This window comes from Tachyglossus aculeatus, chromosome 6 (genome assembly GCF_015852505.1).
Source record: "Tachyglossus aculeatus isolate mTacAcu1 chromosome 6, mTacAcu1.pri, whole genome shotgun sequence".
NCBI lineage: Eukaryota > Metazoa > Chordata > Mammalia > Monotremata > Tachyglossidae > Tachyglossus > Tachyglossus aculeatus.
In genome coordinates, this window is record NC_052071.1 from 53,611,399 (window position 1) to 53,627,060 (window position 15,662).

Consider the following 15,662-nt stretch of genomic DNA (forward strand, 5'->3'; position numbering starts at 1 on the left):
AACTGTTGATCTTATGGATTTAGCACGAGAGTAGGTGATGTTTTTTTCTGTTTTTGTTCCCCTTAAAACTGGGTGGGGGGAATAATTATATCTGGGCAATAAGCACAATAATGAATCCTCATTATGTAAATAAAATTCACTCATCACAAAAATTTGAAAAATGCATCTACCTCTCTTGGTGCTCAGATTTTTTGAGCTCTCTTGTTTACCACTCCAACAGAAGGTGAAAATATAAAGATAAGGTCACTCCTGTTAGAAGGTTACAACAGGGATTTTTGATTGACCCGAGAAGAGTTCAGATAAAGGTAGAGTAGCAAATTTATAGGAAACAAGCAATAGAAGGATCTTAAATTTAACTCCCCAGAAATACAGCCTTCTCTCTCATGGTGATCACCCAGGTTTCAAAAACCTGTGGGAATGGAGATTGGAAGAGATACAATGTTCACGATTCTATGGTGCTGCAATTGTCTGCTCCCTGAATAGGAATTGAGGATGCTGTAGCATGGAACTTTTCCCCAGTAATCTAAAAAGGCACTAGAGCACCACAGAATACATAAAAAGAACATAAAAATGTATCCACTGATTACTTTCCTGAGCAATTACAAATTAAGATACCCTTATGCTCTTTGCTGAATTTTTACCTCAAAGTTTAAAAGCCAAAAAATAACTTGAAAGCAAGTTAAATTGCCCAAGGAAAATATTTAATGGCTAATTAAAATAAACACCAGTGAACCCTGCTTGCTCTTTTCTATGTAACGCTATTAAAATAACAAAAAGTCGCAGGAGTGGAAGGAAAGCAAATTTCGACCATATGTCATTGTTTTGACTGTCAAAATGTTCTATCAAGTACACAGAGATTTGATTATCAAGTGAGAACTTAACGGTAGACAGATCCATGGAAATACATGTCGTGGTCAAGACCAAAACATATCAAGGAAAATCAAAATCACAGAGTCAATGGACAGCTATTTGAAAAGCAACATGGCCTAGTGGATATAGGACGGGCATGGGAGTCAGAAGGACCTGGGTTCTAATTCCAGCTTCAACACATCTTCTGTGTGACCTTGGGCAAGTCACTTCACTTCTCTGAACCTCAGTTCCCTCATCTGTAAAATGGGATTTAAGACTGTGAGTCCCACGTGGGACAGGGACAGTGTCCAACGTAATTTTCCTGTATCTCCCCCAGAACTTAGTACAGTGCCTAGCATGTAGTAAATGTTTAACAAACACCACAGTTATCATTATTATTATTATCATTATTATTCTTATGGGCCCTGGAATGAGGGTTATGAAACTTAGGTCTGGTCCCTGCTCCACCCGATGGAAGATTGGGGCAAGATTCTTCACCTTTCTGTGCCTTAGTTTCCCCAACTAAATGATGGGAAGTTATTCATTCATTCACTCATTCATTCAATCATATTTATTGAGCGCTTACTGTGTGCAGAGCACTGTACTAAGCGCTTGGGAAGTACAAGTTGGCAACATATAGAAACGGTCCCTACCCAACAGCGGGGTCACAGTCTAGAAATTATGTCTTCCCATCCCTAAGTTACTGGGATAACATAATGAAAACATTCATCCATTCATTCATTCAATCATATTTATTGAGTGCTTACTGTGTGCAAAGCAAGATGCCAAAAGCCTCTGAGTTCTTAGGAAGCAAGGCATAATGTAAAGCATAATGTTGAGAACTGGGAAATTATTTAGTATGCCTAAAATAAATTTCCTGTCTTGATGATATCTTTTATGGCTGGTAATTTTTATGAGCATATTTGTAATGATGTTAACTATGATATTAAGCATTTATTATGGGTTAAACAATTAGACAAATGCAAAATAATCACATAGGATGCAGTCTCTGCCTTATATGAGGCTCACCATATAAGGGGGAGTGGGGGGAGAGAGAGAGAGATAGCATGTGTATAGATCCTATCCACATTTTGCAACTAATCAGTGACATTTTTTTGAGCACTTGGGTACAGAGGACTCTACTAAGTGCTTATGAGACTACAATGCAAGAGAACCAATAGACATGTCCCCTGCCCATGAGGAGCTAGATGAAGGAACTGAAGCACAGAGACAAATTAAAGTGACTTGTCCAAGAGCACGCATCAGTCAGTAGTAGAGCTGGGATTAAAATGATGATGATGATGATAATAATAATAATAATGGCATTTATTAAGTGCTTACTATGTGCAAAGCACTGTACTAAGTGCTGAGGAGGTTACAAGGTGATCAGGTTGCCCCATGGTGGGGCTCACAGTCTTAATCCCCATTTTACAAATGCAGTAACTGAGGCCCAGAGAAGTGAAGTGACTTGCCCAAACTCACACAGCTGACAATTGGTGGAGCCTGGATTTGAATCCATGACCTCTGACTCCAAAGCCCGAGCTCTTTCCACTGCGCCACGCTGCTTCTCTTAGAACCCAGATCTTCTGACCTCCAGAACCATAACAATAATAATGGCATTTATTAAGCGCTTACTATGTGTAAAGCAGTGTTCTAAGCATTGGGGATAATAATAATGATGGCATTTATTAAGCGCTTACTATGTGCAAAGCACTGTTCTAAGCACTGGAGGGAATACAAGGTAATCAAGGTTGTCCCACGTGGGGCTCACAGTCTTAGTCCCCATTTGACAGATGAGATAACTGAGGCCCTGAAAAGTGAAGTGACTTGCCCAAAGTCACACAGCTGACAATTGGCAGAGCGGGATTCGAACCCATGATCTCTGACTCCAAAGCCCATGCTCTTTCCTCTGAGCCACGCTGCTTCATCTTTCTATGAGGCCGCAAGTTGGAATAAACTATAGAGCATGCTCTCTGATATTGAAATGTTTAGGAGGAGATATCTCTCTTGCCCAGTGCTTAGAACAGTGCTTGGAACATAGTAAGCGCTTAACAAATACCATTATTTTTACTATCATGCCTGAAGGCAATAGGGAATCTTGGATGCTGATACTGACTGAAGGATGGATGCAGGCTCCAATACATTCAGTTCTGTCATACCATTTCTTTTCACCCCACATTTTGGAGAAAATGTTGTCAGGGCATGAAATGTAAGAAGTAGCAGTACAGGCATAATGGAATGGGTGAAGATTTCAGACCTTCTTTTAATGAGGGACTCTGCAAGAACACATCCCCATTCCTTACTTCTAGTAGCTCACAATCTACTGAGAAAGGGAACTTCGCCTAAGTACTCTGAAAAGCTCTAAATTGTAATACCATTAATTGGGGTATTTCTAAAGAGTTTATTATGTACGAATTGGGGTAGATACAAGATAATCAAGTCGGATAAAACTGTGATTACTCCTCAGAAGTCATATTTTAATCAGAGATACAACTGGAAAGAATGCAAGGAAATACATTCTAATAGAGATTTTAAATCTGGCTCAGTGGAAAGAGCCCGGGCTTTGGAGTCAGAGGTCATGGGTTCAAATCCTGGCTCTGCCACTTGTCAGCTGTGTGACTTTGGGCACGTCACTTCACTTCTCTGGGCCTCAGTTACCTCATCTGGAAAATGGGGATTAAGACTGTGAGCCCCCTGTGGGACAACCTGATCATCTTGTAACCTCCCCAGCGCTTAGAATAGTGCTTTGCACATAGTAAGTGCTTAATAAATGCCATTATTATTATCATTATTATTATTATAAGATTTACATCAGAAAACTTCCAAAATAGATCATCAATCCATTTTCCCATCAGCTTAATTCGGGGATATGGATTTACCTATGAGGAGCCAGTTTTGCAAAAATAGATAAATTCACCTCCTCAGTGAATAATTTGAAAGAAACAGGTGGCACTTTATCTTTTTTCTTCACTACTAAGATTACTCAGGAGCCTGGCTCCACCCAGTAGCACCATCAATTTAGGCTCAAAGAGATCATGAGTCATCCTCTTTGCTAACTGGGAATATAGTTTCTCCATTCCTTCCCTGAAATTCCCTTGATAAAACACTCCCACCAGTATAATAATAATAATGGCATTTGTTATGCTCTTACTATGTGCCAAGCACTGTTCTAAACGATGGGGAGGATACAAAGTGATCAGGTTGTCCCATGAAGGGCTCACAGTCTTAACCCCCACTTTACAGCTGAGGTCACTGAGGCCCAGAGAAGTGAAGAGACTTGCCCAAGGTCACGCAGCTGACAATTGGCAGAGCTGGGATTTGAACCCATGACCTCTGACTCCCAAGCCCGGGTTCTTTCCATTGAGCCATGCTGCTTCTCTCGATACTTTGGATAGCTCTCATCAAAGACTGCACATAATGCAGCATCGTGAGAAACAATGTCGCCTAATGGATAGAGCACGGAGTTTGAAGGATCTGGGTTCTAATTCCAGCTCCGCCACTTGTCTGCCGTATCACCGTGGACAAGTCACTTCACTTTGAGGTGCCTCAGTTACCTCCTCTGTGAAATGGGGATTAAGATTGTGAGCCCCATGTTGGATAGGGACCATGTCCAACCCAATTTGCTTGTATCCACAGTAGCGCTAAGTACAGTACCTGGTAAATAGTAAGAGCTTAACAAATACCACAATCATTACTGTTATCATTACAGCACCACTGAAAGAGTAGGGCAACTATCACTTCATGACGATTAAAGAGCTCGAGAGAACATATGACATACCAGAATGCAAGGCTATCCCATAATATCGAATATTCATTCAATCACATTTATTGAGTGCTTACTGTGTGCAGAGCACTGTACTAAGCGCTTGGGAAGTACAAGTTGGCAACATATAGAGACGGTCCCTACCCAACAGTGGACTCACAGTCTAGAAGGGGGAATATAGAAGTATATTGTCGAACAATTTAAAATGTGCCAATCGAGTATGGAGTAATCAAATAAGCTTTGCCCAGAGCAATGAAGACAGCACTAGCCTAATGAAGAAATATCCAGATAATGAAAAATGACCCTAATAAAGTATCCAGAAAACCAAACCCCAAAATTGCATGTTGTCTTACCCTGACTTTAACAATGTAAATAAAAAATAAGAAGGATTTTCTTGCACTCTCAGATCTCATAAAATAATGTGTACTATATCAGCCTGAGGAAGTCACTGAAGTATAAAATGAAGAAGGAAAAAAATATTATTTTTCTTTCTCACTCAAGACACCTTGCTTCTCTTCAGTACATTTGCCCTAAGTTAAGGACGGATGTTTCTACACATGTACGTTCGCTCTACACTGTGTCGAAAAACGGATTGTATGCATGTCCCACTGGAGGAGAAAGTCATACAGGGAATGTCATACAGATTTCATCTAAAGGCAATTTGTTTTGATTCTGCAGAGGGCCCTAATGATAAACAAACATTAATGTTGCCTCCCTCTTTCTCTCCAATTTCTCTCTTCCAGGCTTACTTTCTCTAAGGCTCTTGACAAGTAGTTCAATTACTTTGTAGTTTGTCTTCTCTGAGTCCCATTTTTCCTGAGCGAATGTTTGAGCATCCCCCTCTCCCACACCTCAGCAGTCTTGAACACGTTCCTGTGGGGATGGTTTGTGTCAGACACCGCAATGTACAGCAAAGCTCTGCCTTTGCTGGGGATACATAAACTGACCTTCAATTAGGCTGGGGGTTAAGACAATAGTGGAAAATCAATAGCTCATTTTCTCTTTTTTTGTGCTCCGATTTTGATGTTTTCTAAGATAAAGGATGATAACGCGGAAGTCTGGACTCTCCACTGAGCATCCGTTGATGCCTCCCCAGGCTCAGGGTCACACATTGGCCTAATCATTGTAAAGCTACCGAACGTGGAGCTGTCGATGAAAATCCACCCTAGATTTGTACAACAATCTCAACTTCCCTGTTGGCAGCAAATATCAGTTTTTTTTCCCTTTTTCCCCGGGCTCCTCACGCTGAACTTTATTGGGGAAGATGCTGGGTAATTGGAAGACTGGTCAGAGGAGAAGCCACCTATGACACGGTAGTGTGTTTGATTTTATCACCACGTGCAGGTGTCTAAACTCACACCGTCTCTTGGAGGGGACAAAGAGGAATTCTGACCCCTGTCAAAAGTGTGCAGGTCATTGCTTCTAGCAATAAAGCTGGAGGCAAGAGATAATTGTGAAAAGCTGATCAGTTTTTCAATGTACATAAGATCGTGCATAGTACGTTGGACTTTTCTACCCACCCACTGTTTTCCCTTATCTTGTACATGCAGTTTGTAAGCTCCATTAACTGCAGCAGCCAATGTGGTACAGTAGGTGCCACTAGTGTTTAAAATGAATTAGAAACAGTGTTTGAGAAATTCAAGTTTGGCCACCCCCCACCCCAGCCCGACCAGTTTAATATGATCCCTCTATTTCGTTTCATTCTGACAGCACATATGGTATTTAATAGTACACCTAGTGCTGAGAGAGAACTAAATGGCAATCGAAAAAGTGGAAGATTTAACGTGTAAAGCTTGTTCATTTTTGTAAATTAATAGAAACGCCGTCACGCTGATTTAGTTGTAGATAATAATGTAACACGTTAAAGTCATTTCTGGGGTGGTGAAGAGTTTGAGAAAAGAGGAAGTTGTCTGGGTGTTGGGGAGGAGCCACGTGTCCTAGAAATGACTGAGATGGGGAAATTGCTTGGTTCTGTTCATTTACTGGTAGGAAAAGTCAGGTTTTATCACTGGGATAAAGTCTTTCTATCGTTGTTGTCGTGTATTTATCTGCCTGTGCCATTAGATTATAAAGTCCTGGAGGGCAGAGAACGTAGGTTGTGTGCTAGAAATTGTCACTAGAAACCTTTCCTAACAATTCATTTCCACACCCTAAATCACCTTCCCTTCTGCAGCATTTATGCACTTGGGTCTGTAGCTTTTGAGCACTTTCATACTCACCTAGCCCCATAGCACTTAGGTATATAACCTTATACTCTTAGGCTTCCCTGCTCTGGAATGTATTTTAATGTATATCTTCCCAGATAGATTGTAAGCTCCTTGTTGGCAGGGATCATGCCTGCCAATTCCACCGAATGGTATTCTCCCAAGTATTTAGACTCTACACCCGATAAGTTCTTAATAAACAGTATCAGTTGACTGCTTGATAGTCTGGAAGAAGGAGGAAAAGACTTTGAGTTTAAGAGAAGCAGCGTGGCCTACTGGATAGAGCCTGGGCTTGGGAGTCCAAAGGACTTGGGTCTTAATACCTGCCCCGCCATTTGTTGGCTATGTGACTTTGGACAAGTCACTTAACTTCTCCGTGCCTCAGTTGCCTCATCTATAAAATAGGACTGAGATTGTGAGCCCCATGTGGGAGACAAGGACTGCGTCTAACCTGATTAGCTTGTATCTACCCAAGTGCTCAGAAAAGTTCTGGGGACAGAGAAAGCACTTAATAGCATTTAAAAAAAAGGTTATGTCACCAGCCTGCAATGTGACCTCAAGCAAGTCACTTAGACCTCTCTGTACCTCGGTTTACTTATCTTACTTTACTTACTTATCTTACTTAGAGAAGCAGCATGGCTCACTGGAAAGAGCACAGGCTCAGGAGTCAGAGGTCATGGGTTCTAATTCCTGCTCCCCCACATGTCTGCTGTGTGACCTTGGGCGAGCCACTAAACTTCTCTGAGCCTCAGTTACCTCATCTGTAAAATGGGGATTAAGACTGTGAGCCCCACGTGGGACAACGTGATCACCTTGTATCTCCCCAACGCTTAGAAAAGTGCTTTGCACATAGTAAGCTCTTAACAAATGCCATCGTTATTATTATCATTATCTGTAAAATGAGGATGAGAGCTGCCTCTCCCCTCCATTCAAGGTTGCTGTGAGGACAGAAGTGAGCTAATTTGAGAAATCTGGGGAATAAAAGCCTTGAATGGTGTTATAATTGCTGTACCCTCCCAGGTACAATACCATGTTTCATAAACAGGTGCTCCACAAATACCACGATTGCAAAAGGGGGATTTGTAGCTAGTTCTTTTAGTTATAATATTTCCAGACCAGAAGCAGTCATTTTGGCAGAAGGCCAGCAATTATCACAAATGAACTGGCGTTGTTTGCCTTGCATATTTTGGCAGCGTTCCCTCGTAAGAGTGCAAGCTCCTTGTTAGCAAGGGAATATGCCCTTTATTTATATTGTGCTCTCCAAATGCTTAGTATAGTGTACTGCAACCCAGTTAGCTGGGTGACCAATAAATACTATTATTAGTGCAAAATGTCAGTGTAATTTAACCATCTTCCCAGTGTAGTCTATTTTGCCATTAAAAAACTCCCATCTATGCCTGGACTGTAAGCACTCCCAACATCCCAGTAAGCACTCAACAAATACCAAAATTATGAATTATGAATTATCATTACACTGAATGTGGCTAAGAAACATTTGTAGCTGAAGGGACTGCTACAGAAGGAGGAACAATGTTGAGGTGAGAGAAATGTGAGGAAAACTTGACAAAACTTGACAGTCTTCTAGACTGTAAGCCCACTGTTGGGTAGGGACCGTCTCTATGTGTTGCCAAATTGTACTTCCCAAGCGCTTAGTACAGTGCTCTGCACACAGTAAGCGCTCAATAAATATGATTGATTGATTGATTGACAATCAATGGAGGACGTCAAGAGGAAACATATAAAGCCACAAAGGGCGCCCAACAGTCCCTTACACACAGAGGCAAAGGGTGACAGAGAAAGAAAAATGGAAACATTAATCACGAGGAATCAGAGAGTCTGATTACACGCTCTGAGAGCTAGACAGAGAAATAGACAATTAATTATAGGATGCAAACCACCTGAAAATTCTAGATATAACTGTGAATATATAATTATACATATACTAGCAAAGTACTCTTCAATGAGCGGATGATATCTCTTCACCTCTGTTTTCAGGGTCTCTGCTTATAAATCTCCAATTGCGGCATCTGTGTTTTTGTCTCTTTCTGCCTTTGCTTTCTATGACGGTGCGTGAGTGTGGTCTCTCTATACCGATATCTCTCTAGTCTGTGTGTCTCTGGGTCTATTTCTCTGATTCAATCTTTCTGTATCTCTGTATTATTTACCTGGTGTTTGTTAAGCCACATAAAGAGAACCAAACCCAGGAAAAAGGAAAGAGTGGCAATCACTGAGGAGGCTGGATTGATTCTACTTGAGTAGGGGCTTCCATCTCCCCACCCTCACTGGTCCCAGACCCCCAATCTTAACAGCGACCCAGAGTTCAGCTTCAATTTTTGGCTCCTACCTGCCCATCACAGAAGCAGCGTGGCTCAGTGACAAGATCCCGAGTTTTGGAGTCAGAGGTCATGGATTCAAATCCCGGCTCCGCCACTTCTCAGCCGTGGGACTCTGGGTAAGTCACTTAACTTCTCGGTGCCTCAGCTACCTCGTCTGTAAAATGGGGATTTAGACTGTGAGCCCCCTGTGGGACACCGTGATCGCCTTGTAACCTGAATAGTGTTGGCACATAGTAAGCGCTTAACAAATACCAATATTATAATAAAAATAATAATAATAATGATGGCATTTATTAAGCGCTTACTATGTGCAAAGCACTCTTCTAAGCACTGGAGAGGTTACAAGGTGATCAGGTTGTCCCATCGGGAGCTCACAGTCTTAATCCCCATTTTGCAGGTGAGGTAACTGAGGCCCAGAGATGTGACGTGACTTGCCCAAAGTCACACAGCTGACAATTGGCAGAGCAGGGATTTGAACCCATGATCTCTGACTCCAAAGCCCGGGCTCTTTCCACTAAGACATGCTGCTTCTCCCTGTCTTACAAGCCTGTAACCTAGCAATATCCCAGATTCATCTCTCTTATTCAACCCACACATTCAATCTGTCACCAAATCCTGTCGGTTCAACCTCCGAAGAATCTCTAAAATCCACCCTTCCTTGTCCATCCTCCATCCCAAATGCTATCATGCTAGTCTGAGATTTTATCATTCATTCATTCATTCATTCATTCATTCATTCATTCAATTGTATTTATTGAGCGCTTACTGTGTGCAGAGCACTGTACTAAGAGCTTGGGAAGTAGAAGTTGGCACCATATAGAGACGGTCCCTACCCAACAGTGGAATCGTATTTATTGAGCACTTACTATGTGCAGAGCATTGTACTAAGCGCCTGGGAAGTACAAGTTGGCAACATATAGAGACAGTCCCTATCCAACAGTGGGCTCACCGTCTCCCACCGTGACTATTGCATCATTCATTCAATCGTATTTATTGAGCACTTACTGTGTGCAGAGCACTGTACTAAGCGCTTGGGAAGTACAAGTCGGCAACATATAGAGACAGCACCCTCCCTGACCTCCCTTCCTCCTGTCTCTCCTCACTGCAGTCCTTACTTCACTCACTGCCTGTATTACTTTTCTAAATCAATCTTCAGTTCACGTGTCCCTACTATTCAAGAACCTCCAGTTGTTACCCATCCACCTCTGCTTCAAACAGAAATTCATTAGCATCGACTCAGGGGCAATCAGCTGTCCCCCTCCTACTTGAAGCAAGATGATTTAGGGTAAATAGCATTGGCCTGGGTTCTAATCCTGCCTCCTCCATTTGCCTGATCCATTTGTCATCCATTCAGTCATTCATTCAATCGTATTTATTGAGCACTTACTGTGTGCAGAGCACTGTACTAAGCACTTGGGAAGTACTAGTCGGCAACATATGGAGACGGTCCCTACCCAACAACGGGCTCACAGTCTAGAAGGGGGAGACAGACAACAAAACAAAACATGTAGCCAGTTGAAAACATATAGGCCTCAGTCAAATTAGTCCCTGCTCTCCAGGTCTTTGGCCCTATCTTCCAGGCATTAAAGGGCCTTGTAAATAGCGGTTTGAAACCAATTTTCTTTTTCGTGTTCCTGAAAGGAAATTAGGATTAAAAATAAAAAACAACTATAGCCATCCAATCCTGGAGAAAACCATCACACATCACTACGTAAGAAAATAACATCTATGTGGTGACGTTGTGTGATTCGAATGGCTTCCATTGATGTCGGCCTAAATTTCCCAGCTAGACGCTATTAGCTGTCTGATAGCTTTTTCAGTGCTTTCCGTGAGAGGTGGTTGTTTGATTAGAACACCTACACAGAGAGAACAGAAGACTCAAGTAGGTTTCTGTGGATTTGTTCTCCAGATGCTAGCCAGTCTATTTAATCTCACACTCCAGGATTTGAAAGCGTCAAGTTTAGAACTGTGGTCCAAGTCTCAGAAAAGTCCATAGCTATGAAGCAATAATTCCAATTAAAAATACAGAAATGTCAAATTCCTGAAGAACCACACTCCATCCTTTGAAGTTCCATGTTGGCTTACTTTAGTGATATTTTCATCTTTTTCTTTCCTCTTAAAATAATTCATAACTGAATACCATCTTGTACTTGAAGCTTGGGGCTCTGCTAATGTCTAAACACCAGAGAAATACTTCAGAAGTTTATATACAGCCACAGACTTCTGAACTTGAATTGGAGGCTGAGAATTATTTTGAGGATTGATGCTGCTGCTTCAAACTTGTAATGTTTAAGACACGTTTTAAAGTCATTAGTCATCTGACTGTTTCAATTAAAACGAGTCAAGGAACAATACAGGAGCAATATATTGAGGAGAGAAGCAGCGTGGCTCTGTGGAAAGAGCACGGGCTTTGGGGTCAGAGGTCATGGGTTCAAATTCCGGCTCCGCCAATTGCCAGCTGTGTGACTTTGGGCAAGTCACTTAACTTCTCTGTGCCTCAGTTACCTCATCTGTAAAATGGGGATTAAAACTGTGAGCACACCGTGGGACAACCGGATCACCTTGTAACCTCCCCAGCACTTAGAACAGTGCTTTGCACATAGCAAGCGCTTAATAAATGTTATCATTATTATTATTATTAATGTGCAAACCTTCACACTGAACCTGAATAATTGCACCCATTTCTAGGTATTCCAAACAGACTGCTCAGTGGCAGATTCCCCCCAAAGCAGTCTGGACGAGCTTCTGGCCGGAAACACCACTGTCACTGTTATGCTGGGCAAATTCATGTTCGTCCAATTTTCACCTCCAGCCAACAAATCAAGAAGACAAGATGGAGCAGCATACACAATGAAGAGAAAGACGATAAGGGGCCCTGAAGGATTACTGTCATTATGAAGTGTGACCGTTTTATTTGGCAAAGTCGTCCAAGATGATCCGATAAGCTGCCTTGGTATCTCGCCACCTCATCCATCTTCTTAAGGATTTAAACTCCGTTAGTCACCGGCCTAGTGACAAGGGTGTGGAGCCGGTAGAGAAGTGGGACATTGCAGTGAGCATCTCTCCTCTCTGTCCCCACATTGCGTGGCAGGGATAGTCAATCTATCAATCAATGGTATTTACTGAGAGATTACTGTGGGCAGAACACTGTACTAAGCCCTCTGGAGAGTTGGTAGGAACAATCCCTGGCCACCAGGAGCTTACTATCTAGAAGATGTTATAGACACAACACCTCCGAGGAGCCAGGAAAGAGAAAGAGGGAGTGGGAGAGAAGCACTGTGGTTTAGCGGAAAGAACCCGGGTTCGGGTATCAGAGGTCATGGGTTCTAATCTCAGCTCCGTGATGTGTCTGTTCTGTGACCTTGGGCAAGTCACTTAACTTCTCTGGACCTCAGTTACCTCATCTGTAAAATGGGGATTCAAACTGTGAGCCCCACGTGGGACAACCTGATCACCTTGTATCTACCCCAAAGCTTAGAACAGTGCTTGGCACATATTAAAGACTTAAGTACCATCATTATTATTATTATTATTATTTATTATGTTGATGAACTCCCCCTCCCACCCCTCCTGGAGACACCTCTTTGCCTGGGCACTGTCACAACACCCCAAGGGAAAAGGGAGGGTGGGATGTTGGTGAACTCCACTGCCACCCTTCCCAGAGCCACCTCTTTTCCTGGGCATGGAGTCCTTATGGAGAGGCACTGTGACCCTCACATAGGTATGGTGGCATTGGTGGCAGGGCTTTTTGCTCCTGGCTGGGAGGTGATAAATATGGCAGGCAATCGGGATGGGGAAGGATGCTGAGTGATATTTCAGAAACATTCTGTCTGTCCGTGACCCACTGGGATTTCACTGTCTAAGAAGTTTGGCAGATCTCCCAATCAAAGATCAGATCCTCTTTACAGGAAACAGAAGACATGGTTCACTGGCATGCCATAAATCAACCCCTTCAATCAGGCAGAGAACGATCCAATAAGGCTGCCCAAAGACACCCATAATCAATCAATCAATCAATCGTATTTACTGAGCTCTTATTTTGTGCAGAGCACTGTCCTAAGTGCTTGGGAAGTACAAGTTGGCAACATATAGAGACGGTCCCTACCCAACAGTGGGCTCACAGTCTAGAAGAGGGAGACAGAGAACAAAACAAAACATATTAACAAAATAAAATAAATGGAATAGATATGTACAAATAAAATAAATAGAGTATTAAGTATGTACAAACATATATACATATATACAGGTGCTGTGGGGAAGGGAAGGAGGTAAGGTGGGGGGATGGAGAGGGGGAGGAGGCTAAGCAATCAAACTGCTTAGCCGATGTACGAATGCACTGCGTACCTGATGCAAACATGAAAAGGAAATAACATCAGGGGGAAAACGTCTACTTTAAGGGTAAAGGCCTCAGAAGAAATATCTATCCCAAATCTACACTGTGAGTGAATGATGAAGTATCTGTAGATGATGCGTGAACTCTCTGGTGGAGCAGGACAGCCAGGTGAGAACACGAAGGGGAAGAATGCCATAAAGCTAATGAGTATATTCACACCCTGAGAAGACAAACGGTGTCCCCAAATCTAATGCTGCCTAGATGTGACGTTCTCAAAAATCACAGATCCTGGGCCACTGGGAGGCAGTTTATGATACTATATCAATCAATCAATCAATCGTATTTATTGAGTGCTTACTATGTGCAGAGCACTGTACTAAGCGCTTGGGAAGTACAAATTGGCATCACATAGAGACAGTCCCTACCCAACAGCGGGCTCACAGTCTAAAAGGGGGAGACAGAGAACAGAACCAAACATACCAACAAAATAAAATAAGTAGGATAGAAATGTACAAGTAAAATAAATAAATAAATAGATAAATAGAGTAATAAATATGTACAACCATATATACATATATACAGGTGCTGTGGGGAAGGGAAGGAGGTAAGACGGGAGGATGGAGAGGGGGACGAGGGGGAGAGGAAAGAAGGGGCTCAGTCTGGGAAGGCCTCCTGGAGGAGGTGAGCTCTCAGCAGGGCCTTGAAGGGAGGAAGAGAGCTAGCTTGGCAGATGGGCAGGGGGAGGGCATTCCAGGCCCGGGGGATGACGTGGGCCGGGGGTCGATGGCGGGACAGGCGAGAGCGAGGTACAGTGAGGAGATTAGTGGTGGAGGAGCGGAGGGTGCGGGCTGGGCAGTAGAAGGAGAGAAGGGAGGTGAGGTAGGAGGGGGCGAGGTGATGGACAGCCTTGAAGCCCAGGGTGAGGAGTTTCTGCTTGATGCGCAGATTGATCGGTAGCCATTGGAGGTTTTTGAGGAGGGGAGTAATATTTCCAGAGCGTTTCTGGACAAAGATAATCCGGGCAGCAGCATGAAGGATTGGAGCGAAGCTTACTATATGGAGCGAAGCTTGCTATCCCGGGGGCAGCCATGATAGCTAAAGAAAGGTCTTCAAACTGAAATTTGAAGGCTGAGTGCTGGCTACGATTAAGGTAGGTTTAGAGGGAAAACGACACAGTTTTATGTGAAATAAATATCTCTGTGGAAATGCAGGATTAAGCAAATAAGATGAACTGTATAAATGTTGTTCTTTGCAGGAGGAAGGTGGAGTGCTGGATGTGAAGGGGGTCTCTCATGCTTGCCTTAAGTATCAATTAATAATAGAAGTAGTTGTAATAATGAATGATTATGGTACTTGTTAATTACCATGTGCCAGAAACTGTACTAAGCACTGGGATGGATCCAAGCAAATCAGGTTGGACACAGTCCCTGTCCCCCGCAGGCTCACGCTCTTAATCCCCATTTTACAGATGAGGTAACTGAGGGCCAGAGAAGCAAAGTGACTTTGCCAGGGTCACACAGCAGACACGTGGCAGAGCAGGGATTAGAACCCAGGTCCTTCTGACTTCCAAGACTGTATTCTACCCACTAAGCCATGCAGCTTCTCTAGTAATAGTAGTAGTAATAGTACTACCCATTTGAAGTGGTGTACTGTACTAGTCATGTAGGAAGTACAGAATAAAGAAGTAAAATGATCCCTGCCCATAAAGTACTTCCATGTTAATCATGGAGAGAGAAGGCTTTAACAAGGCAGGTTTTTCCTTATTCTACATTCAAATCCCACACACAAATTCCTCCTCAGCAAACAATCCCTTCCCTCACCCCAGCACAAACACACACTTACAATTATATTCTGCCTTTATTTTCTGGCTAGAATGGAAAATTGCTAGATGTCACAGGCACCATTTCTGTGGCAGGTTACACTGAGCAGCTGTTCCTTTCATTGGCAGTCACCAACACTAATCAAAGGCAAGGTTTTGTTGGGTTGGAATTAGCCAATGATGAGGAAAGAGGTTCCTTTTACTCACTGTTTCTTTCTCATCCCCCTTCTCCACTTCAAAATCTCTGCTCACACACAAAAAAAACCCAGCCAAATAAGCATGGGGAAAGGTGGACTACAGACAATAACAGACTACCTAAACACAAGTGAAACAGAACACAGGAGATCGTAGTTGACCA